Here is a 23,960-nt window from a genome sequence, read left to right as displayed (position 1 = left end):
TTTTTTTTTTTTTTTTTTTTTGCCATACTTGTAAGTATGGCTAGATGTTTTGCTCTAGTCTTCCAAGAAGGGAGATTTTATTTTTTAGAGTCACTTCTAAAGTCATGTGGTCATTAACTTTGGAGACCATTTTTCATATGAGTGCTGATACAAATTAAAACCCAAGTAGACCACATTGCATGCTAGCTCATGAATGTTGACAATGGAAGGAATACCTTGTATGTGATATACCTTCACTTCTGGATTGAAAAGCTGAAAAGAAACTTGATTTTCTTTTTTTCAGAAGTCAAAAAATAAAAAAACTTAACAGCTAGTGTTTTCTAGTTGACTTTGGCAGATGAAATGAACAGATACTGTTAATGCAGATTGAAGAAATTATCTGAATCTTGGTTTGTGTAGATTTACAATCTACATGCAGTATTTGTGTACATAGGTTTCCCTCCCACCCTCTTCCGTATCTGTTAGTTACTAAACTTTCTGAACTGGCATTGAAATATTACAACGTTTTGTTGCACGAATTTTATAAACTTACACAGTGCAACACATGCTATTTTTATGAGGCAAACCAAAGGTAAGTTTCTCAAGGTTCTTTACTACTATACCAATGTAAAAAAAGATGAGATCTTGCATGCTGCTGATAAAGACATATCCAAGACTGGGCAATTTACAAAAGAAAGAGGTTTAATGGACTTACAGTTCCACATGGCTGGGGAGGCCTCACAATCATGGAGGAAGGCAAGTAGGAGCCAGTTACGTCTTACATGCATGGCAGCAGGCAAAGACAGAGCTTGTGCAGGGAATCGCCCCCTTATAAAACCATCAGATCTCATAAGACTTATTCACCATCACAAGAATAGCATAGGAAAGACCCACCCCCATGATTTGATTACCTCCTACTGGGTCCCTCCCACAATACATGAGAACTCAAGATAATATTTGGGTGGTGACACAGCCAAACCATATCAATTAGTAATAGATAAAAACAAGTCCGATTGCAAGTCATTTTTAAAAATCTTAAACCATGTACCAAGTTTTTGATCCAAATTGCATAAGTTAAACTTAAGTTACATTCTATTATTAAATATGAGTGTATTTCTGTAAGCATAGTTATGTTGAAATACAGTTTTAAAAAGCTCAAAAAATCCCCTGCCCAATAGCACCAAGCAATATCCTTTACTTCATACAAGATGTATATAGCATAACTATAATGAAAGTAATTTAAAAAAATCTATTTCAGGGCTTCATTTTCTTTCCTTTATTAGCCAAATGGCACCTACCATGCCATTATTCTCCAATTTTACTAGATCCTCATTTGTTAATAACTACTTATGTGATTCAAAGCAGTTCTCCAACAGAATTTCTAATGATTTCATAAATATTTGCCTTGTAAACAGTAAACATTTAATAATTTCTGTGATGACAAGCAGGAAAAGGTGATGTTTAACAACAGGACTCTAGAACCAGATTGCCCAGGGTCCATTCTTTGTTCTATCATTTGTAAGCTATGTGCTCTTAAAAAAATTACTGAACTCTCTATGAGTCAGTTTTCTCATCTATAAAATGAAAACACAAGAACAATTATGTCTCACAGAGTTTCTGTGAGGGTTAAATGCAAAAACCTTAGAGCAGTGTCTGGTATGCAGTAAACACTAGTATGGGTTTATTATCAAAGTATGCAGAGAATATTTAGCAGCAAGAGTCTAGATATGTATAAATCATGGGAACTTTTCACACCAAAAGTGATAAATGAGACACTAAAGCAGATAAAAGCTCCACTCGTGGTTCTTTATCAGGAAACGGTAAGAATCTAGCCACTGGTACTTCTTCATTCCCTAAAATTTTAATTCTCATAAATAGAATAATTAGTGATTTATTGTTGCCTTTTTTTTTTTTTTTTTTTAGATGGAGTTTCACACTTGTTGCCCAGGCTAGAGTGCAATGGCATGATCTTGGCTCACTGCAACTTCCACCTCCTGGGTTCAAGCAATCCTCCTGCCTCAGCCTCCCAAGCAGCTGGGTTTACAGGCATGCACCACCCTACCCAGCTAATTTTTGTATTTTCGGTAGCAACAGTGTTTCACGATGTTGGTCAGGCTGGTCTCGAACTCCTGACCTCAGGTGATCTACCCACCTCAGCTTCCCAAAGTGCTGGGATTACAGGTGTGAGCCACTGCACCCAGCCTGCTTAGCTCATTTAAGAGTTAGTTTTTTTCAAAAAATGTGTAACTGAATGGAGTCCTTTCATAACTGTCACTGAATAGACATTTATTTAAGTAAATGTTATGCTTTTTTCCTTCCTGCCCCTAAGCAGTGCTTCTCAAATCTTTTTACGGAAGAGTCTCTAATAAAAGATGTGAATGAACTAATATATGTCACCCTAATCCCACATTCTGGAGTCCTGAGGTACAGTGGAAAGTGGCCTCTCTAAGCAGGAAATGTCCTTGAAATCTCCTGTTTCATCTTTACAAAAATGTGTATTTTGAACCAGACATAGTGGTGTGCACCTGAATTCAGCTATTTGGGACACTGAGGCAGAAGAATTACTTGAACCTAGGAATTTGAGGTTGCAGTGAGCTATGATTGCACCACCACACTCCAGCATAGGTGACAGAGCAAGACTCCATCTCTTAAAGACACATGATTATTTTGCTTTATATTCCACAATAGGTAATGACTTTAATATAAATATAATTTTAAAATTATATACTAGCAATAAAACTTGTTTATATTAGGGCCTGGTGCAGTGGCTCACACCTGTATTCCCAGCACTTTGGGAGGCTGAGGCAGGCAGATTACCTGAGGTTGCGAGTTTGAAACCAGCCTGATCAACGTGGAGAAACCCCAGCTCTACTAAAAAAAATACAAAATTAGCCTGGCCTAGTGGTGCATGACTGTAATCCCAGCTACTTGGGAGGCTGAAGCAGAATTGTTTGAACCCGGGAGGTGGGGGTTGCAGTGAGCCGAGATCGGGCCATTGCACTCCAGCTTGGGCAACAAGAGCGAAACTCTGTTTTAAAAAGAAAAGAAACAAAAAGAAAATAAATGAAACAAGAAGAGAAGAGGAGAAGAAGACAGAAAAGAAAAAAACTTGTTTATATTATTTTACCCCTAACATTCTTAAGCAAACCTGATACTCTCTGAAAGCATGTCACATGCATCCATTTATACTATTCCTTTGCCAACTCCTTTCCTGTACCTAGTATAGGTAGATGAACTACAATGTCGATACACAGATTAATGGAAAGCCAGTCATCACCATCACCATCTATCTGGTGGTAAATTATCTAAATGTTAGAGAGAGAACTTGGGAGCAATCAATACCTCAGACTCATAAATGAGTAAATAAAACAATGAAAAAATACCTACTCATGACCAGCTTGCCTCTCAGTGATACTTCTTGCCAAAATATCTGCTTTTAGTTGCCTAATTTTCATCACTTGGCTCAATGTTAGGAACATGGGCTGGGTGATATGGTGTTTAACTATTGATTCTTTAGGGGTGGACAAATCAGACTGACCACTCCTAAGATAATGCATTTGTCAAAAAATTAAACCACCACAATTCTGCAACAATATCTGTATTTTTGAAGGCATCTATTCCTAGAAATATATATTAACTGATATATACTGATATATCTCCTATCATACCTTAGAGATATGTTTCTTCCTTCATTAAAAAAGCACTGTATTTTAACAGATTGATCTTTTTAAAACTCTGACTTTAATATTTTGACTATTTCTTTGTTGAAGTAAAATGATGTTTAGTGCTTGTACACCACCAATATCTAAATGCTTCTGGATGTTTTAGAGTGTGTTAATGTGTTTCTAAATATTGGCTACATTTTAAACTAGGTATTTTTACAATTAAAATTGTGGTACCACATTTTACTAGTTTTGGTAACCTCCAACTCATACCTTAGCCTGAGAGCTGGGAGAGCCTACAGTTTACAGCTGGGTTTTGAATCGACAGCATCTTAGAAAGCTTCAATTTTTTTTTTTTAACTAAATACAGCCAGAATGGAGGCCTGAAACATTTGGGTGGCTTCCACTTTTTTTTAAATTTTGTTTTTTGTTTAAATACAACTTAGTCCTGTGTTTGCATATGTGGATGATGTGAATATTATGGGAATATTAGGTTTTCTATAACAGTTATGTAAACTGAGCTAAAAATGCTTCGTTTGGGATTTAAAAAAAAAATCTTCCAGGAAGCACACATTACTATTCTTTACAACCAGATGGAAAATAACATTAAGTCATCTCTTACCATGAAATTTTAAGGAAATGTTATTTTAATAAAAATGAAAAAGCTGTGGTGTAAAAGTTATCCCCCTCTCCTTATCTCCCTGTTAACATCAGGGCAGTATTGAAATAATGAATGCATTGTTAATGAAACCAAGAAAATAAAGACCGTAGTATCTGATCCTGCCCTTGTTTCCAGTACATCTGCGCTGAGATGGTCTGTTGTTATTCAACCAGCTAATCACCATCTTTTGTTCACGTCACTATGTTTTTACTCATTGGGGCTAATCTACACAGCCATCTGGTATTTGATAGATAATTGCTTTTTCTAAGTCTCACAGAGCCTGAAAACTATCTCAGGGGAGACTGAACTAGATAACATTGTTCCCAGGTAGAGCAGCAATTGGAGCCAAGATGGAGGGAAGGCTACAGTGATAATTTTCAACTGGGGTACACATTTTGTCCCAGGTTATAATAAACCTGGAATTATATGGCAAATGATAGGTTTGATAATATTCCATAGTATGACTTGTTCTAGAATCTGCTTTCATTTTCCCTGGCAGCCTCATCTCCTTCCAGAACTGAATCAGCCAGCATCTCTAGGGCTGAGGCTCAGAAATCTGTAGCGTTCACAAGCTCTCTCATGTGATTCCACTGCATAGTCCGGACACCAGGGATAAAACGATGAACAGCACAGTCCCTTTGCTGTATAGATAATATTTTAGAGTTCTGTTTATAATAGGATTTTGTTTACAATAATTACTTTTCTGACTACAAAAGAAATACATGCTTACTGCACAAAGCTTAGAAAATACAGAAAGTCCAAAGATGAATACAAAACTGTATCATCCAATGATAAAGTTAATATTGCATACTGCTATGGTTTGAATGTGACAAAGTTCATGTGTTAGAAACTTAATCCCCCATGCAAAAGTGTTGAGAGGTGGGACCTTTAAGAGGTGATTAGGTCACAAGGGCATGAATGGATTAATGCTGTTATCTCGGGAGTAGGTTCCTAATAAAAGGATGGGTTCAGTCCCCTTCTCCCCCATCTCTCCCCTGCTCTCTTGCCCTTCAAGCCTTCCGCCATGTGAAGATGTAGCAAGACGCCCTCGCTAGATGTGGGCCCCTTAACTTTAGACTTCTCAGTTTCCAGAACGGTAAGAAATATATTTTTCCTTATAAATTACCCAGTCTGTGGTATTCTGTTATAGGGTGTAAACCAAAAATAAAATCCTACCCACCCCCGCTGCAACTAACTGAACAGACCCCCTTGTGGCCAAGGAGGCTCCCTAAAAATCTTAAAACTGAGTTCCCAGCCAGGATGGGACGGGAGGCCAGACATGCCTCATTATATCCCCTCCCTCTTGTGGTTTAGACACGACAGACCAGCATTAATGTTAAAATAGGGATCATAAGACTGACAGAACAGACTTTTTGTGGCACTAAGATACCGAATTATAAGCAGGACATATGGCCATGCCAGGCAAGGGGTAAGCCATACACTCCTGTACTTGGAACAAACTATGTTTATTTATGAGTAAAATAAACTGTTGTTTTTCCAATTTTTATTTTAAGTTCAGGGGTGCATGTACAGTTTTGTTACATAGGTAAATGTGTGCCTCGATGGTTTGTGCACAGATCATCCCATCACCTAGGTATAAAGCCCAGCATCCATTAGCTATTCTTCCTGATGCTCTCCCTCCTCCCAACACCACGCTCCAGCACAAACTATGTTTTAATTGCCGCAAGGTTTTTCTTTTTCTCTAGCAGCTAAACAAACACTGACCTTGAGATAGGCAACATTAAAACAATTACAACTCATCCAACTCATCAATGCTAACTGAACCCCTATTCTATCAGCAATAAAGACAGCTTTCGACAAAACTGATTTCAGTAACTTTCTCCCGATGAGAAAACCACCAACCACAGACTGGTTCTGGCAGGTTTACAGATGTTGCCCACTTGGGTGCCTTCATGTCCTGAAAAGACCTTTTGACATATAGGGCCTAACTGCAATACATTTAAATGTTAAGTCTCCACTCCAAAGTGAACACAGTATCTGTTATATGCATGTTTGTCCAATACACATGTATTAGGACCACTTTCATGAATATTCTTAGCTCCTTTTGTAACCTATTCAACATGTATGTTTAGCCAACCTGTTCAACGTAAAGCTCCTATCCCAAACACACCTCCTTCATAGTGGGTCTTGGCCAGAGGTAGACTTCTGTGGGATGGCCACCCTGCAAGCTACAGTTCTTAGGAAGAAATAAAGTCTCCTTTCCTTTTAAATTTATAAGTTGTGTGTTTTTTTAAGCTAAGTGACAAAACAGACTGAGACACATATAAACCTGCAAATACTTCTTTTTCCAAAAAGTGAGATATGCACAAAACAGCCTATAGGTTTTTTTTTTTTTTTTTTATAGATCTATAATCTGTCTTACAGTATATGATTTTAAAATGCTCTTCCATGTCACTTGGAATCATCCAATGTGTAGTGCATCTAAGTCTGCCCAGGTCTAATATCCCTTTGGTATTTAGTCCCTTAGGAGGATCTCAAGGGCTGCCTTTTAGGCTCCAAAGGAGCACATAAGCCTTCATAAAGCCTCTCCCTCACCAGGAAAGGGTGGTCTGAAGATTGTCCTCAATCCATGCCTTATAGCCACTCTGCTCTGCTGCTCTTTTGACCCTGAAGAGTGATACAGAAATACATCATGTAAACAGAGATGTTTCTTTACAAGCCTGTAGTCTTTCTGGGTGTTCAATGACAACACAGAAGAATAGCTTCTAAGAGAATCAAATGGAGTTTCACATAATTTATTTTTAATAAGTACTTTATATTCCTTGTATCAAAGGCAGTAGTGTTTATAATTTGCTACTGTATGTGTACAAATGTGTAAAAAATATTTTCCCACTAGACAGTGTACATTCTCCATCTGTGTAGCTATGCACTTTTTTCAATATGGTGCTCTGTTGGATACCTTAATGCTCTCCCATGTGGCCTTTAAATTATATATATTGTTACTTTTTTTTCAGTAAAAATGAGACCTCTCTTGTGAACATTTAAAGTTCACAAAACAAGTGACTCTTCTATCATTTATGGCGCACAAGAACCCCCTAACATTACCTCATTCAAGGGTCACAAGAGCCCCCTAACATAGCCAGGGTTGTCACACTTAGCTGCAAGATCTTGCCACAGTCACCAATGTGTCAATAGTGCCAAGCACAGTGCCTGGTACACAGGATTCATGAGCAGCTGAAAAACATCAGGTTAAGTGTTTTGACCATGTCATGTGGACAGTAAGTTGGCAGAGTAACAATGCTCCCAAACCTAAGCTTCTCACTACAAGTTCAGTGTTCCTTCTACTGTATCACACTGTCTCCTGCTATTCTGGCTCCAATACAACGATTTTCATTCAGACTCACCAATCATATAACGCAGGGTTCAGCTTATAGGCTCCTCACTTATTCAAAGTATCAGGCTGAGAAGTCAGGCTAGGTTAGAAACTGTGTAAAAGCACTGGTGTGTGTTCAATTACCTTAAGAACTGGCCTTAGTCAGAGGTGTTCAGTCAAGTCAGTAAGAAACCCTGGCTCCCATCATGCTTGCTGTGACTTGACACTTTCTCTTGTCTGCTGAGATTAATAAAATTGTTCTTGTCATATAGTAGAAAAAGGCACTAAATGTAGTCCATGCAAAGGCAGGCACATAAAGATAGAGATAGTGACCGCTGTTTCAGAAATTGATCTGAATTAAGAGTCCAATTCTACTGCTTACAAAGAGAAAACAGTATTATGAAGAGTTAATCAATCAGACTGTGCATGTCTGATGGGAAGTTATAAAATGGAAACCTAGGTAAGGGTAACTAGAAATAGGCAAGATCCTAGCTCGGAATAGTGTGAAAACTGAAAATCAGGAACTTGAGACTGAGACAAGTAGTGGTCAGAGAACAAACTAGTGTGGAGCAAACTGGGGCCTTCACCAGCAGCCTAAGCTGTGGGAAACTTGGTGGCTATGGATGATTTCAATGCAGAGGGAGAAGAAAGATGGCAATAAGTGGAGGATGCTAAACCCAATGGCAAAATTATCAGAAGACACAGATTCAGGCCTCTGAGCATCAACTGTCTCACCTCTAAGTGAGGCACAGAGGTCTGAAATATCCTCCCTTGCTCCACAGTCTTCAAGGCTGCAGTTGTAGTTCATTTAAATCTGATTTTCTAGAACAGAAAGGTTTAGGGGGTTAGAGTAGGGAGTGTGAGCCCCTGTATTACTATCTCCAAGGCACAGTCCCCATGAGACTGGCTAGGGCAAACAAGAGCATGTCTCCTTCCTCTACCCCTCTGCTGTCCACCACAACAGCTATTATCACTTGTGATTCTCTGCTCTCCTCATTCCACCCTCCTTGACCCCTATGGCATATAAGGACTATTTGGACAATGCACCCTTCAGTGGCATAAGTTGGTTGGATAACACCATGCCATCCCAAGGGAACATGGGTAGTTCTCACACTTCTCTTAGATATTGCCTTCCAGACACTGTCCTGCCTCTTCCCCACTGGATACAGAGATAATGGCCAGTGTGTAAGTTAATTTACTCTAGGAGTAGATGGAGGGAGGAAAAGGAAAGTAAGGCAAGAAGCCAGTAGCCCATCTTGGGAAAAAGGGTTCCCCAACCTGTCCTCTGTTTTCTGAGTCTCTTTCCCTCATGAATATTTATGTGTAGCTCTTTAGCTTGGCACTCTCTGGGAGATGGCAGCTGAGAGGCTCAAGACTGTGGCCAATAAAAGCAAGGGAGAACTGACAGGAATGCAGTTAGAAAGCAAAGAACAGACATTAAACTCAAATTTCTTAGATGCAGACTTCCTACTAAAATCTATATGGGGTGGAAGAAAACCCAGGCCCAGATGTTACTATCATGTCCATATTACCTTTTAGAAAGCACATAGCTAGCAAACTGTTTCATATGCTGCCAGAAATAAACAGACAGAATGCAGCTGGGAACTCTGAGCTGTGCTACTCTGCAAATCATTTTACTGCATACGAATGACAGCTATTATACAACTGGGATCCCCCAGGGAAATAATTTCTATTCCCAACTCCATTTACAACCTGATGAGTCAGTTGAGGTCAGCAGGTTGGAACAGTGTATTAATGAAGCCAAGAGCTCAGAAAAGATGCTCTGGCAGACCTGGATATTTTGCACAGTAAAGATCTGCTTTCCCAAGACCACATCCTGTAATCTTAAAGGTCTGTCTTGCACATGTGTACTAGACATAAGAAAGCTGAACAAAGGGCATTTTGTAGGCCAGAACTCTGTAGGCCAGAACTCACTACTGGAGAAACAATTCAGAGATAAAAAGTGGCCGGGACACACTCCTGTCTTTGACTTTACTCCCACTTTAGGAATTAGTCACTGTTACCACCGTGTAGTGAGATCATTTTTCATCTTGGTCTGCTCACTCAGGCTGAGTAGTATCATGTTCTTTTCCTTGTCTCTAATAGTTCCCCTTCCTTTTTAGGTCCAGTTCACAGTTGTTACAAACAAAATAATAAAGCAAGTCAATAAGGTTGCAAGGGAGGACTTATAGAGTAAACAAATAGTTGTAACACATAAGCTTTGTGATAGTAGAGATCGCTGTCTAATCTGGGTTCAAAGCTTTGTAGTAGGATAGCAAGGATTTAAGAGATTTAGCTTTTGTGTATCTGAAAAAAAATATCTAGGATTCAATGCTCCACAAGTACAGCTATTTAGGATAGTCTTATTTAGGTACCATTCAGTTTAGAATTCCCTAATATCTTTAATCAGTTTCCTTTTTTTTTTTTCTTTATGTCCAGCAGGTTCAAAAACTATTAACCTGAGTATTCCCAGCCTCACTTCTAGCACCCTCAACTTCACTCTAGGTTCCAGTGTGCCTGTGTGACTCCTGACCTTTTCTGAATGCTGATTTAGAAATGGGCCAAAAAAAGGTAACAATAGTACCTGAAGGCACTTAGCCAGGTTTTTGAAGAGCTCTTTGGTTGGGGGTTGGCAAAGAGACAGAAAGATACAGTTGGCAGAGCTGCCATGTGTGTTGAATACTGTATCAGAAATGGCAACAAGATTTCAACAAGTTGTTATAGGTGAAAAATATACCCTCTCACTTTGAGCATTTTTTTTTTGAGTGAGAATGAGTAAAGATATTAGTTGCTTTTAGTCATATTTTTCTGCCACATAGTTGTTTCTTTGAACATATTACTGTGAAGAATAAGGGCTCAACTGAACCCCAGTTACATTTTCACATTTCTGTTTATATCTAACATAATAATAATAGCTAATGTTTATTGAGCACTTACCATGTATCATTTATTCATTCAATAGCTATTAATTCAACACCTACCTACTATGTTCCAGGCACTATTCTAGGCATTGGGGATACAACAGAGAATAGGCCATGAGAGGTCCCCACCTAATGAAGCTTATTTTCTAATGAGAGTAGAGAGACAATGGACAAATATACAAGAGGAGGAAAGAGTGACAGCATGGCTACTTTAGAATGAGTGATGAAAGAATGCCTCTTGAGGATGTTAAGGTGACAGCTGGTGGTGTGAAGAGGCCAGCCATGTAAGATCAATGGACAAGCATTCCAGGAAGCAGAAACTACATGTACATAAGTGCCAATGTGAATACTTGAAGTGTTAAAACAGAAGGTTGGTGTGGCTGAATCAAAAGGGTGAGGCTGGTACAAAATGGTGTCCAAGGTAGAGGTAGGACCAGATCACGTGGGGTTATGCAGGCTTGGGTTTTATTCAACATGCCAAAAATTGAGAAGTCACTGAAGGATTCTAAGCAAGAAACTGATATGACAGAATGTTCATTTTTAAAAGACTGTATTGGAAATAGGTAGAAAATTGCTTTTGGAGGTTGAGGGGAGGGGTGTATAAGCAAGAGGGTCAGTTAGGAGGCCATTACAGGGGATCAGATGACTGTGTAATATTAATGTTAGACAATTGTCAGACATCATGCTTTGCATCAAATTTTCAAACCACCTCCCAAAGAAGTCTACAAAATTGCACAAGGACAAAGGCTTGGCACCAAAGGTAGTGCTGGACTGACCCAGATACAAGATACATAAGAAGTGGAGCAGGATGGCTGGGCTGAGTGACTTGCAGAAAGCAGGCAGATAGGTCCTCAAAGTCAACAGAGATTTGAAGCCACAGACAGGCTAGCAGTGACAGCAAGGAACTTCCAACTGATTAGATCTACCCTGGGAGAAGCTCCATCAATTTTTTTGTAAATGGAAAGCATTTGAGAGTGACAGCCTAAGGTGGTCAGGCCAGCCTGGCTATGCCCTATTGCAATAAACCTGGCCCCAGTGTCCAAGGCTAACATATTTTTAACCTAAACCTAGAGAAACAGCATTCAATCTGTTGGGAAGGAGTCCTAGGACTCAGTGATTTCACAAACACAGCATGGAACTTAGGCCTTATATGGTTCCTAATAGAGGAAAAGAGAGCATCATTTAGACCCAAGGCCAACTCCTCAGGTGTGGCTATGTTGAGGATTGGGAACACAAACATGGTTCTCACAGTCTCACACCCAGACCCACGAACCAAGGAAACATCGCAGTTTGTTCCTCATGTGATTCCACTAAGCAGCGTCAGTTTTTCTTCTGCCACCAGTGCCGCTTTCTAGAACCAACTCTGAGGACTTTAACCGAGGCTGAGTGACACACAAGAGGAGCAGCAGCCCTAAAGGAAGCCCGCCTACCCTGGAGGATGCCTTCCACTTCAGATAGGCCAGAAAGCCAGTCCCTTCCTAAGCACACCACAGGAGAACCCTGTAGTCCTCCACAGAGAAGGTGTCTGTCAAGCAAGAAGGTGACTGTGAACCCAGAACGTTCTGTTTGATTCTGGCCTCTCCCCATGCTTCTCAATGTGGATTCTAACTTGCAGTGACATCAGGAACAAAGCCATTACATTCTCTCTGTACCTTTGCTGGGTCCTTTTAAATAAAGCAGGACAAAACAGAAAGGGACTTCACATAGTTTATGAAGAAAAGTTCAAAAAAAAAAAAAAAGTGAAAATGAAAACAGAAAGAAGAGAACGGGATGGGCACAAAGTAGCCGTTAAATGAGAGAGGTCCTGGAACCACACTGCCTGGCTTCAAGTCCCAGATCTGCCACTATCAGTTGTGTCACCTTGTTTAAGTCATTTAACATCTCTATGACTCAGCTCCTTCATCTGTAAAATGGGAATAACAACAGTATCTGTTCACAGGGTTATGAGAAGTAAATTAACATGAACATGTGGAACAGTCCCTGGCTCAGAGTTAGAGGTATGTACGGGTTATCATCATCACAGTGGGATTCTTAAATCTGAACGTAAACCTGCAGTGCTACTCCTGGAAAAAAAAATTATACCAGAAAGACACTGAGTAGGGTGCAAGAGCCCTCAAAGATCAGGTAATCAAAGGGCTAGATCCTCTGGAGTGAATGGAGGAAAATAAGTTAGCTACTTAGAGCATGGGTAAATGCAGCTAAAGAGAAGAAACAGAAAACGCAGATGACAGATGTATAATGTTTTAAAATACCTAAATTTCAGCGAAATGGGCCATGGAGATTTACCAAACTAGATTAGCAAAACTAGAATAAAAAATACTTTATAGGTGGAAAACCATGAAGTACACCATAGTGATAAATTCCTACTAATCACTATCAAGTGGTACGATAAGGGACACACAGAGCAGCTCGTCTACTTCCTTACAATAGTGGGGAATCATAGAAGATGATCTACCAGAAACCGTGGATGTCATGAGTAAAGATCTGGGAAGATAATGAATGTAATGTTCTCCCTTTTAATATGGAAAGCCTGCATTTTTGCTGTCCTTCTCTGGGTGATTCATCACATTCACCAACAGATATAGCATGCTTGTGACACTTTCCCTGAATGGTAAAGGCTGGGAATTTTTACAGCCTGGTAAACATACATGCAGCCTGATCTGTTACTCTGCTGCGTTAGACACCTATTCACAAGCCTTGATTGGTGGCTGGATGACATTAGCCAGCTGTGGGAAAGGCCAACAGAAGACAGTAACCATGGACATTACTTTTGTGATACCTCCTCTCATAAATGACTATTTAACTAAATTAAATCTCCTGCCCCTCACCCTTGAGATACAGGGGTCTCCGAGTGCTGATGGAAGATAGACAGTGCTCCTTCACATCTCCCTCCACAAATACTGCACATACTTAGGGGCAGGAAGGGGACTGCATGCCAAAGTTCAATCATACTTCACCATGAATGGCAGAAAGATGGGCAGTTTCTCTTTGCCTCTGGCATTTTTTGGTTTTCTATGAAAAAATGTCAAAGATGTTAAAAGAACTAAAATGTTTGCTTCCTTGAGTCAACGTTTTCACATCTAACCAATTTCTATGATACATGAGACACCACAGAGACAAATATGGAGGGCAGAACTTACCTCTGTTCTTTTGTGTTTGTTTTTGTCTGAATCTGTTATATAAAAAGGAGTTAACAGGACTCATAGGATTGTTAAGAGGCTTAAAGGAGATAACCCACTTGTCTAATACCTGGCATATGGCATGTAGGCTTTGCTCCAAAAAGAAGGGTTAATCTGTTCAGTCTAAAGAGACTAAGCACTCAGAAGGCCATGCTGCAGTCTCCAGGGCTGGCACTAACCAGCCTTTCAACAGAGTCACACTGGGCTAATTGTTATCCGGAACTAGGGGAGCTCATGCTCCTGGCTCACATACACCCTGAGAGAGCTATATTCAACGGGATACATGTGAATCTTCATTAAAATTGATGGCTCGAATCATCAAAGTTAGTGACTGTTACACTGAATGCTTACTATATGCTTTAACGCAGATAAGAGTTTAATATAAAGTAATTCTGTCTTAGGCATCCTCCAAGTGAACTTGTTATCCTGAACTTGTTAAAAGTACTCTTAATCAGAATGCCATTCCTTGCATGGCTCTCAAGCACCGGTTTATGGCCACACGTTCTAAAATGGGTCCGATTTTCTCTAAATGAGAAAAGGGTGTCAAGGAGAGTAAGAACTTAAAATCTGAGCAAGAGCTTTACCTTTCCCAAAATTATAAGACTCAGGTTTAATTTTGTGGTAATAACTACAGACTTGTTAAAATACATAGATATAAAGGTAGCTTGCCTTTAATTACATTCAGTCACTCTTCCAAATAGTTATGATCTGCACAGGTACTTTGTCCTGACCAATAACTTTTCCTTTCAATTAAACTTTTGAGAAATAGAAATAGACAGAAAAGCCCAGTTCTATTCCTGGTCTGTAGATACCTTAAATACTTAACAGAAAAGATGAGAAAAAGACATGATTGGTTTGAGGCCAACTGTTTTTGAAAACTGGAGTTAAAAAAGGTAGCAAAGATATTAACAAATCTAATATACAGCAGACACATGTATAACATATCCAAAACCTGAATATCCAGGTACTCAAGTAATATTAAGAATGACTGGTAAACATTCTAGCCAGACTGTTTCAGGAAATTATGTTGCAGCAACAACTCCAAATATCTCATTACTTTAACATGACAGAAATTTATTTCTTGCTCATGCTTCATACTCAACTTCAGGTAGCTGGGGGCTTCGCTCATTATGACCACTTAAGGAGCCCTAGGTAGATTAAGGCTTCACATTGCTTCCACCATCCCAGTGGCAGAGAAAGAAGGGGAAAACAGTGATTTACACACAGGCTCTTAAAAGCATCCCTCTAGAAGTGGCACATATCCATCTGGGCCTACATTTCATTGGCCAGAGTAAGATACATGGCCATACCTAACTGCAAAGGAGGCAAAGTAGTACAGTTCTGCCACATGCCTTAAAGGCACAGATGTGGACATTTCTGAACATCACAAATGACAATCTTACATAAGAATCTTGCACTGTTCTTTCTCATCTATTATCTCACTGGACTCTTCAACCTTGCAGTTTGGGTTCTATCAGCAACCCATTTTACAAACAAAAATAGTCAAGCTTCAGAGAGATTAAGTGACTTGCTTAAATCACATAAATAGTAAAACATCTTTTGATATTCCATATTCTAATATTGTAGTTAAAAGGCTATTGTACAAATCTTTGCACCCATAATTTTAAGTATATTCTAAGTTGTTATTTGTACTATTCACTAAATATACTGTCTGATGTTACTCATCTCTTATATATACTATACATGCACTCTATCTCTAACTAAATTCTGTGCTTCCTGAAGGTATATTATCACATAGATCCTTGCATTCTCCACAGCAACTCAGCTACTGCAGAGTCACAAAGGGCAAAATATTCCTAAGTTTGTCTTAGTTGCTGTAAAACATCTACAGAATTACTGTTTTCTGAACACTATGCCTGTACCTTTGAGTATCTCAGGAGAAAGAAGTTAACTAGAAAAATTAAGTATAGGCTTCGGCAGCATAGTGAGACGTTGTCTCAAATGATAATAATAATAATAAAGATTGAAACTAGACCCCCACCTTACATCATATTAAAAAAAAATCAACTCAAGACAGATTAAAGACCTAAATGTAAAACCTAAGTCTATAAAAACCCTGGAAGATAACCTAGGAAATAACATTTTGGACGTAGGATCTGGCAAAAATTTCATAACAAAAATGCCAAAAGCTATTTCAGCAAAAGCGAAAATTGATAAATGGGATCTAATTAAACTAAAGATCTTCTGTACAGCAAAAGAAACTATCAACAGAGTAAACAGACAACCCACAGAATGGGAGAAAATATCTGAAAACTACATCTGACAAAGGTCTAAGATCCAGAATCTACTTAAATGTACAAGCGAAAAAACAANTTCTAAGCAAGAAACTGATATGACAGAATGTTCATTTTTAAAAGACTGTATTGGAAATAGGTAGAAAATTGCTTTTGGAGGTTGAGGGGAGGGGTCAGTTAGGAGGCCATTACAGGGGATCAGATGACTATGTAATATTAATGTTAGACAATTGTCAGACATCATGCTTTGCATCAAATTTTCAAACCACCTCCCAAAGAAGTCTACAAAATTGCACAAGGACAAAGGCTTGGCACCAAAGGTAGTGCTGGACTGACCCAGATACAAGATACATAAGAAGTGGAGCAGGATGGCTGGGCTGAGTGACTTGCAGAAAGCAGGCAGATAGGTCCTCAAAGTCAACAGAGATTTGAAGCCACAGACAGGCTAGCAGTGACAGCAAGGAACTTCCAACTGATTAGATCTACCCTGGGAGAAGCTCCATCAATTTTTTTGTAAATGGAAAGCATTTGAGAGTGACAGCCTAAGGTGGTCAGGCCAGCCTGGCTATGCCCTATTGCAATAAACCTGGCCCCAGTGTCCAAGGCTAACATATTTTTAACCTAAACCTAGAGAAACAGCATTCAATCTGTTGGGAAGGAGTCCTAGGACTCAGTGATTTCACAAACACAGCATGGAACTTAGGCCTTATATGGTTCCTAATAGAGGAAAAGAGAGCATCATTTAGACCCAAGGCCAACTCCTCAGGTGTGGCTATGTTGAGGATTGGGAACACAAACATGGTTCTCACAGTCTCACACCCAGACCCACGAACCAAGGAAACATCGCAGTTTGTTCCTCATGTGATTCCACTAAGCAGCGTCAGTTTTTCTTCTGCCACCAGTGCCGCTTTCTAGAACCAACTCTGAGGACTTTAACCGAGGCTGAGTGACACACAAGAGGAGCAGCAGCCCTAAAGGAAGCCCGCCTACCCTGGAGGATGCCTTCCACTTCAGATAGGCCAGAAAGCCAGTCCCTTCCTAAGCACACCACAGGAGAACCCTGTAGTCCTCCACAGAGAAGGTGTCTGTCAAGCAAGAAGGTGACTGTGAACCCAGAACGTTCTGTTTGATTCTGGCCTCTCCCCATGCTTCTCAATGTGGATTCTAACTTGCAGTGACATCAGGAACAAAGCCATTACATTCTCTCTGTACCTTTGCTGGGTCCTTTTAAATAAAGCAGGACAAAACAGAAAGGGACTTCACATAGTTTATGAAGAAAAGTTCAAAAAAAAAAAAAAAGTGAAAATGAAAACAGAAAGAAGAGAACGGGATGGGCACAAAGTAGCCGTTAAATGAGAGAGGTCCTGGAACCACACTGCCTGGCTTCAAGTCCCAGATCTGCCACTATCAGTTGTGTCACCTTGTTTAAGTCATTTAACATCTCTATGACTCAGCTCCTTCATCTGTAAAATGGGAATAACAACAGTATCTGTTCACAGGGTTATGAGAAGTAAATTAACATGAACATGTGGAACAGTCCCTGGCTCAGAGTTAGAGGTATGTACGGGTTATCATCATCACAGTGGGATTCTTAAATCTGAACGTAAACCTGCAGTGCTACTCCTGGAAAAAAAAATTATACCAGAAAGACACTGAGTAGGGTGCAAGAGCCCTCAAAGATCAGGTAATCAAAGGGCTAGATCCTCTGGAGTGAATGGAGGAAAATAAGTTAGCTACTTAGAGCATGGGTAAATGCAGCTAAAGAGAAGAAACAGAAAACGCAGATGACAGATGTATAATGTTTTAAAATACCTAAATTTCAGCGAAATGGGCCATGGAGATTTACCAAACTAGATTAGCAAAACTAGAATAAAAAATACTTTATAGGTGGAAAACCATGAAGTACACCATAGTGATAAATTCCTACTAATCACTATCAAGTGGTACGATAAGGGACACACAGAGCAGCTCGTCTACTTCCTTACAATAGTGGGGAATCATAGAAGATGATCTACCAGAAACCGTGGATGTCATGAGTAAAGATCTGGGAAGATAATGAATGTAATGTTCTCCCTTTTAATATGGAAAGCCTGCATTTTTGCTGTCCTTCTCTGGGTGATTCATCACATTCACCAACAGATATAGCATGCTTGTGACACTTTCCCTGAATGGTAAAGGCTGGGAATTTTTACAGCCTGGTAAACATACATGCAGCCTGATCTGTTACTCTGCTGCGTTAGACACCTATTCACAAGCCTTGATTGGTGGCTGGATGACATTAGCCAGCTGTGGGAAAGGCCAACAGAAGACAGTAACCATGGACATTACTTTTGTGATACCTCCTCTCATAAATGACTATTTAACTAAATTAAATCTCCTGCCCCTCACCCTTGAGATACAGGGGTCTCCGAGTGCTGATGGAAGATAGACAGTGCTCCTTCACATCTCCCTCCACAAATACTGCACATACTTAGGGGCAGGAAGGGGACTGCATGCCAAAGTTCAATCATACTTCACCATGAATGGCAGAAAGATGGGCAGTTTCTCTTTGCCTCTGGCATTTTTTGGTTTTCTATGAAAAAATGTCAAAGATGTTAAAAGAACTAAAATGTTTGCTTCCTTGAGTCAACGTTTTCACATCTAACCAATTTCTATGATACATGAGACACCACAGAGACAAATATGGAGGGCAGAACTTACCTCTGTTCTTTTGTGTTTGTTTTTGTCTGAATCTGTTATATAAAAAGGAGTTAACAGGACTCATAGGATTGTTAAGAGGCTTAAAGGAGATAACCCACTTGTCTAATACCTGGCATATGGCATGTAGGCTTTGCTCCAAAAAGAAGGGTTAATCTGTTCAGTCTAAAGAGACTAAGCACTCAGAAGGCCATGCTGCAGTCTCCAGGGCTGGCACTAACCAGCCTTTCAACAGAGTCACACTGGGCTAATTGTTATCCGGAACTAGGGGAGCTCATGCTCCTGGCTCACATACACCCTGAGAGAGCTATATTCAACGGGATACATGTGAATCTTCATTAAAATTGATGGCTCGAATCATCAAAGTTAGTGACTGTTACACTGAATGCTTACTATATGCTTTAACGCAGATAAGAGTTTAATATAAAGTAATTCTGTCTTAGGCATCCTCCAAGTGAACTTGTTATCCTGAACTTGTTAAAAGTACTCTTAATCAGAATGCCATTCCTTGCATGGCTCTCAAGCACCGGTTTATGGCCACACGTTCTAAAATGGGTCCGATTTTCTCTAAATGAGAAAAGGGTGTCAAGGAGAGTAAGAACTTAAAATCTGAGCAAGAGCTTTACCTTTCCCAAAATTATAAGACTCAGGTTTAATTTTGTGGTAATAACTACAGACTTGTTAAAATACATAGATATAAAGGTAGCTTGCCTTTAATTACATTCAGTCACTCTTCCAAATAGTTATGATCTGCACAGGTACTTTGTCCTGACCAATAACTTTTCCTTTCAATTAAACTTTTGAGAAATAGAAATAGACAGAAAAGCCCAGTTCTATTCCTGGTCTGTAGATACCTTAAATACTTAACAGAAAAGATGAGAAAAAGACATGATTGGTTTGAGGCCAACTGTTTTTGAAAACTGGAGTTAAAAAAGGTAGCAAAGATATTAACAAATCTAATATACAGCAGACACATGTATAACATATCCAAAACCTGAATATCCAGGTACTCAAGTAATATTAAGAATGACTGGTAAACATTCTAGCCAGACTGTTTCAGGAAATTATGTTGCAGCAACAACTCCAAATATCTCATTACTTTAACATGACAGAAATTTATTTCTTGCTCATGCTTCATACTCAACTTCAGGTAGCTGGGGGCTTCGCTCATTATGACCACTTAAGGAGCCCTAGATAGATTAAGGCTTCACATTGCTTCCACCATCCCAGTGGCAGAGAAAGAAGGGGAAAACAGTGATTTACACACAGACTCTTAAAAGCATCCCTCTAGAAGTGGCACATATCCATCTGGGCCTACATTTCATTGGCCAGAGTAAGATACATGGCCATACCTAACTGCAAAGGAGGCAAAGTAGTACAGTTCTGCCACATGCCTTAAAGGCACAGATGTGGACATTTCTGAACATCACAAATGATAATCTTACATAAGAATCTTGCACTGTTCTTTCTCATCTATTATCTCACTGGACTCTTCAACCTTGCAGTTTGGGTTCTATCAGCAACCCATTTTACAAACAAAAATAGTCAAGCTTCAGAGAGATTAAGTGACTTGCTTAAATCACATAAATAGTAAAACATCTTTTGATATTCCATATTCTAATATTGTAGTTAAAAGGCTATTGTACAAATCTTTGCACCCATAATTTTAAGTATATTCTAAGTTGTTATTTGTACTATTCACTAAATATACTGTCTGATGTTACTCATCTCTTATATATACTATACATGCACTCTATCTCTAACTAAATTCTGTGCTTCCTGAAGGTATATTATCACATAGATCCTTGCATTCTCCACAGCAACTCAGCTACTGCAGAGTCACAAAGGGCAAAATATTCCTAAGTTTGTCTTAGTTGCTGTAAAACATCTACAGAATTACTGTTTTCTGAACACTATGCCTGTACCTTTGAGTATCTCAGGAGAAAGAAGTTAACTAGAAAAATTAAGTATAGGCTTCGGCAGCATAGTGAGACGTTGTCTCAAATGATAATAATAATAATAAAGATTGAAACTAGACCCCCACCTTACATCATATTAAAAAAAAATCAACTCAAGACAGATTAAAGACCTAAATGTAAAACCTAAGTCTATAAAAACCCTGGAAGATAACCTAGGAAATAACATTTTGGACGTAGGATCTGGCAAAAATTTCATAACAAAAATGCCAAAAGCTATTTCAGCAAAAGCGAAAATTGATAAATGGGATCTAATTAAACTAAAGATCTTCTGTACAGCAAAAGAAACTATCAACAGAGTAAACAGACAACCCACAGAATGGGAGAAAATATCTGAAAACTACATCTGACAAAGGTCTAAGATCCAGAATCTACTTAAATGTACAAGCGAAAAAACAAACAACCCCACTAAAAAGTAGGCAAAGGATATGAATAGACTCTTTTCAAAAGAAGACATACATGTGGCCAACAAGCATACGAAGAAACACTCAATATCACTAATCATTAGGGGAATGCAAATCAAAATCAAAATGAGATACCACCTCACATCAGTCAGAATGGCTATTATTAAAAACTCAAACAATAACAGATGCTGGCAAGGCTGCACAGAAAAGGAAACACTTTTACACTGCTGGTGAGAGTGTAAATTAGTTCAGTCATGTGGAAAGTAGTGCAGTGATTTCTCAAATAACTAAACACAGAACTACCATTCAACCCACTACTGGGAATATAACCAGAGGAATATAAATAATTCTACCATAAAAACACATCCACACATTATGTTTATTGTAGCACTACTCACAATAGCAAAGACATGGAATCAACCCAGATACTCATCAACAATAGGCTGGATAAAGGAAATGTGATACATATATACCATAGAATACTATGCAGCCATGGAAAAGAATGAAATCACTTCTTTGCAGGAACATGGATGGAACTGGAGGCCATTACCCTTACCAAACTAGCACAAGATCAGAAAACCAAATGCCACATGTTCTCACTTATGAGTAGGAGCTAAGTAATAAGAACACATGGACACAAAGAGGGGAACAACAGACACTTGGGTCTACTTGAGAGGAAAGTGGGAAGAGGGAGAGATTCAGGAAAAAGATACCCAGGTGATGAAATAATCGCCATACCAAACCCAAGTCATGAGTTTACTTATTTAGCGAACCTGCACATGTACCACTGAACCTAAAATAAAAGTGAAACTTTTTAAAAAAAGAAAAAAAAAGTTTACCACCTTATTATTATGAAGAACTTAAGACTGCTCTATTTGGAGATGTCCTCCATATACCACATTCATTTACAAAGTTTTATATTTGTAAATACATGGTACATGTAAAGTGCATATAAATTTTGACTATATATGTATATGCTTCCCTTTTTCTTTTTTTCATTTATTTATTTAATTTTCTTTTTTCTTTCTAAGGTTCAATTCAGGTAGTGCTTCCCTTTTTCATCATATCAAATCACATCACACACTACAGACAACATATCATTCTTACTACATACAACCATTCCCAATTTGCAGACTTCTCTTTGCCTTTGTTATGACACTGAAAGTTTCTTTGTGAATTCACTAAAAGTTTCTTTGTGAATTCACTAAAAGTCATTCTTCCATCATTAAATCATTTCCATAGATTTCCCCAAAGGCAAAATCTTTCTGAAAACACTGGAATGAATGCAGTGCTCCTGCACAGGGCAAGATTGGAAGGAAAAGCCAAGTGCTTAATTAGCACCAGAGTCTGAATAAAAAGGAGAAGTGATAATGGTGAAACCAGTTCCCTGAGAGCTTGTCTGAACTGTCATAATCTAATCACAGACTAAACTGACTTGGGGCATGTTACTTAATTTCTCTCACTTTCCTCATTGTAAAAGTAGGATAATAACAGTACTTATTTCATAGGGATGTTGGGGGAATTAAATGAGAACGCATAAAACACTGAAGATGTCTAATACATGGTAAGCATTCACTAAATGTTATAGCTATTACTTTCCTTTGAATTTTGCCACAAGCTTCCACTTGAGCCAACTGAGCTCAGATATTAACATATAATGAAATTTTGGGGCTGAAAGGGTCTTTGGAGTCTACCTGCACCAAAGAAATTTAAGGCATTTCCCTGGATTCAAACAATTTATGAGGGAGCAAAGATAAAATCTGGGTTTCCTGACTGTTAACCTCATGTAATTTTATGTATAGAAGGAACATCTTCTTTAGAATGGTGTTTGACACAATGGTCTACTTGATTCTGCACAAATCAAAGTTGATTTGCTTTGGTTAGTGTTCATTTCCTCTGAAAAATCTATCCATCTAAGCACAGAGAACACAACCAACCCCCATCACGGTTAAATCCTGGCCTGAGTACAAAATGAAACAGGCCCAAATATTGAATCAAAGCTCTTTTCAGCCTAGAGGTAGGGCTCCAGTCTGAAATTAGTTCTATTTTGCTCACCAGCTTAATGATATTGTCAGTTGTTTTTTAATTAAGTCGCCCTTAACCGCTACACTGAATGAATTTTAAGAGCTATCATAAATGCTTGCTGTGTTCCAATGTACTTTAAAATGAAAAAAGTTAAACTGGTTCTCTTTTAAAAGGCTTTGATAAGGGCATTTCAGAAAACAGCTTAAACGTGTTATTCCAGGTAATAGGGGTCTGGAAATTCCAGTAAGTTTGCAAGTCCTCCAAACTCTAAGAGTTATAGTCTCATTCTTCCAAAGTAGGCCATTGAATTGCCTTATCTGTGAAACAGAAATCAGGACCCTGGTAACCCAGGGGAGATACAAAGGAGTCATGTGACAAAGGCATTACACCCAATAGATGACAGCAATTTCTAAAACAACTATAAAGATGGATTTCCTCTTTTTATTCTTTCTTTCCAGAATCAAATCACATTCAACAGAGAGCAGTGTGCCATCTAGCTTCTCTCCTGCCCTTATGAAGGTTCAACTATGATATCTCTTTGAACAAAACAGATGAAGTCAGCATATGTTGCCATTACATTGGCAAATAAAAAAAAGATACTGCCTCCTTCTAAGAAAGTCCATTGAAACAGTAACATGAATTCCCAGCAGACCAATTGTTTGCACAAGAATATGCTACTGCTGTTCCTTAGCAACGAATGCCATTCTTCAAAGGCACTATGAATGAAGAGTTAAATACCTTCGTCTGTCCCTTGTATCTGAAGTATGACTTGAGATTCTGATTAAAATGAATGTTCCTCTGGTATTTTGGAAGCACTCAACTAATGAAGCTTACTCATGGAGTTGAATCAAATGCTGTTTTGGTCAA

General features: G+C 38.9%; 1 protein-coding gene and 1 long non-coding RNA gene across 7 annotated transcripts in view; one reads left to right on the top strand and one right to left on the bottom strand.

The window, feature by feature from the left end:
• The window catches only part of TMEM108 (transmembrane protein 108), a 367,717-nt gene that overhangs the window by 215,770 nt on the left and 127,987 nt on the right, over window positions 1–23,960 (bottom strand). The gene's annotated exons all lie outside the window — the stretch shown is intronic.
• LOC119467856 lies at window positions 5,285–12,303 on the top strand. Its single transcript, XR_005196492.1, has 2 exons — window positions 5,285–5,398; window positions 11,900–12,303. It is a non-coding gene; the product is annotated as an uncharacterized LOC119467856 (long non-coding RNA).

Source organism: Cebus imitator, unplaced genomic scaffold, assembly GCF_001604975.1.
Source record: "Cebus imitator isolate Cc_AM_T3 unplaced genomic scaffold, Cebus_imitator-1.0 Scaffold340, whole genome shotgun sequence".
Taxonomy (NCBI): Eukaryota; Metazoa; Chordata; class Mammalia; order Primates; family Cebidae; genus Cebus; species Cebus imitator.
Note: the sequence above shows the minus strand (reverse complement) of the source record. Positions and strands in the feature narration are given on the sequence as shown.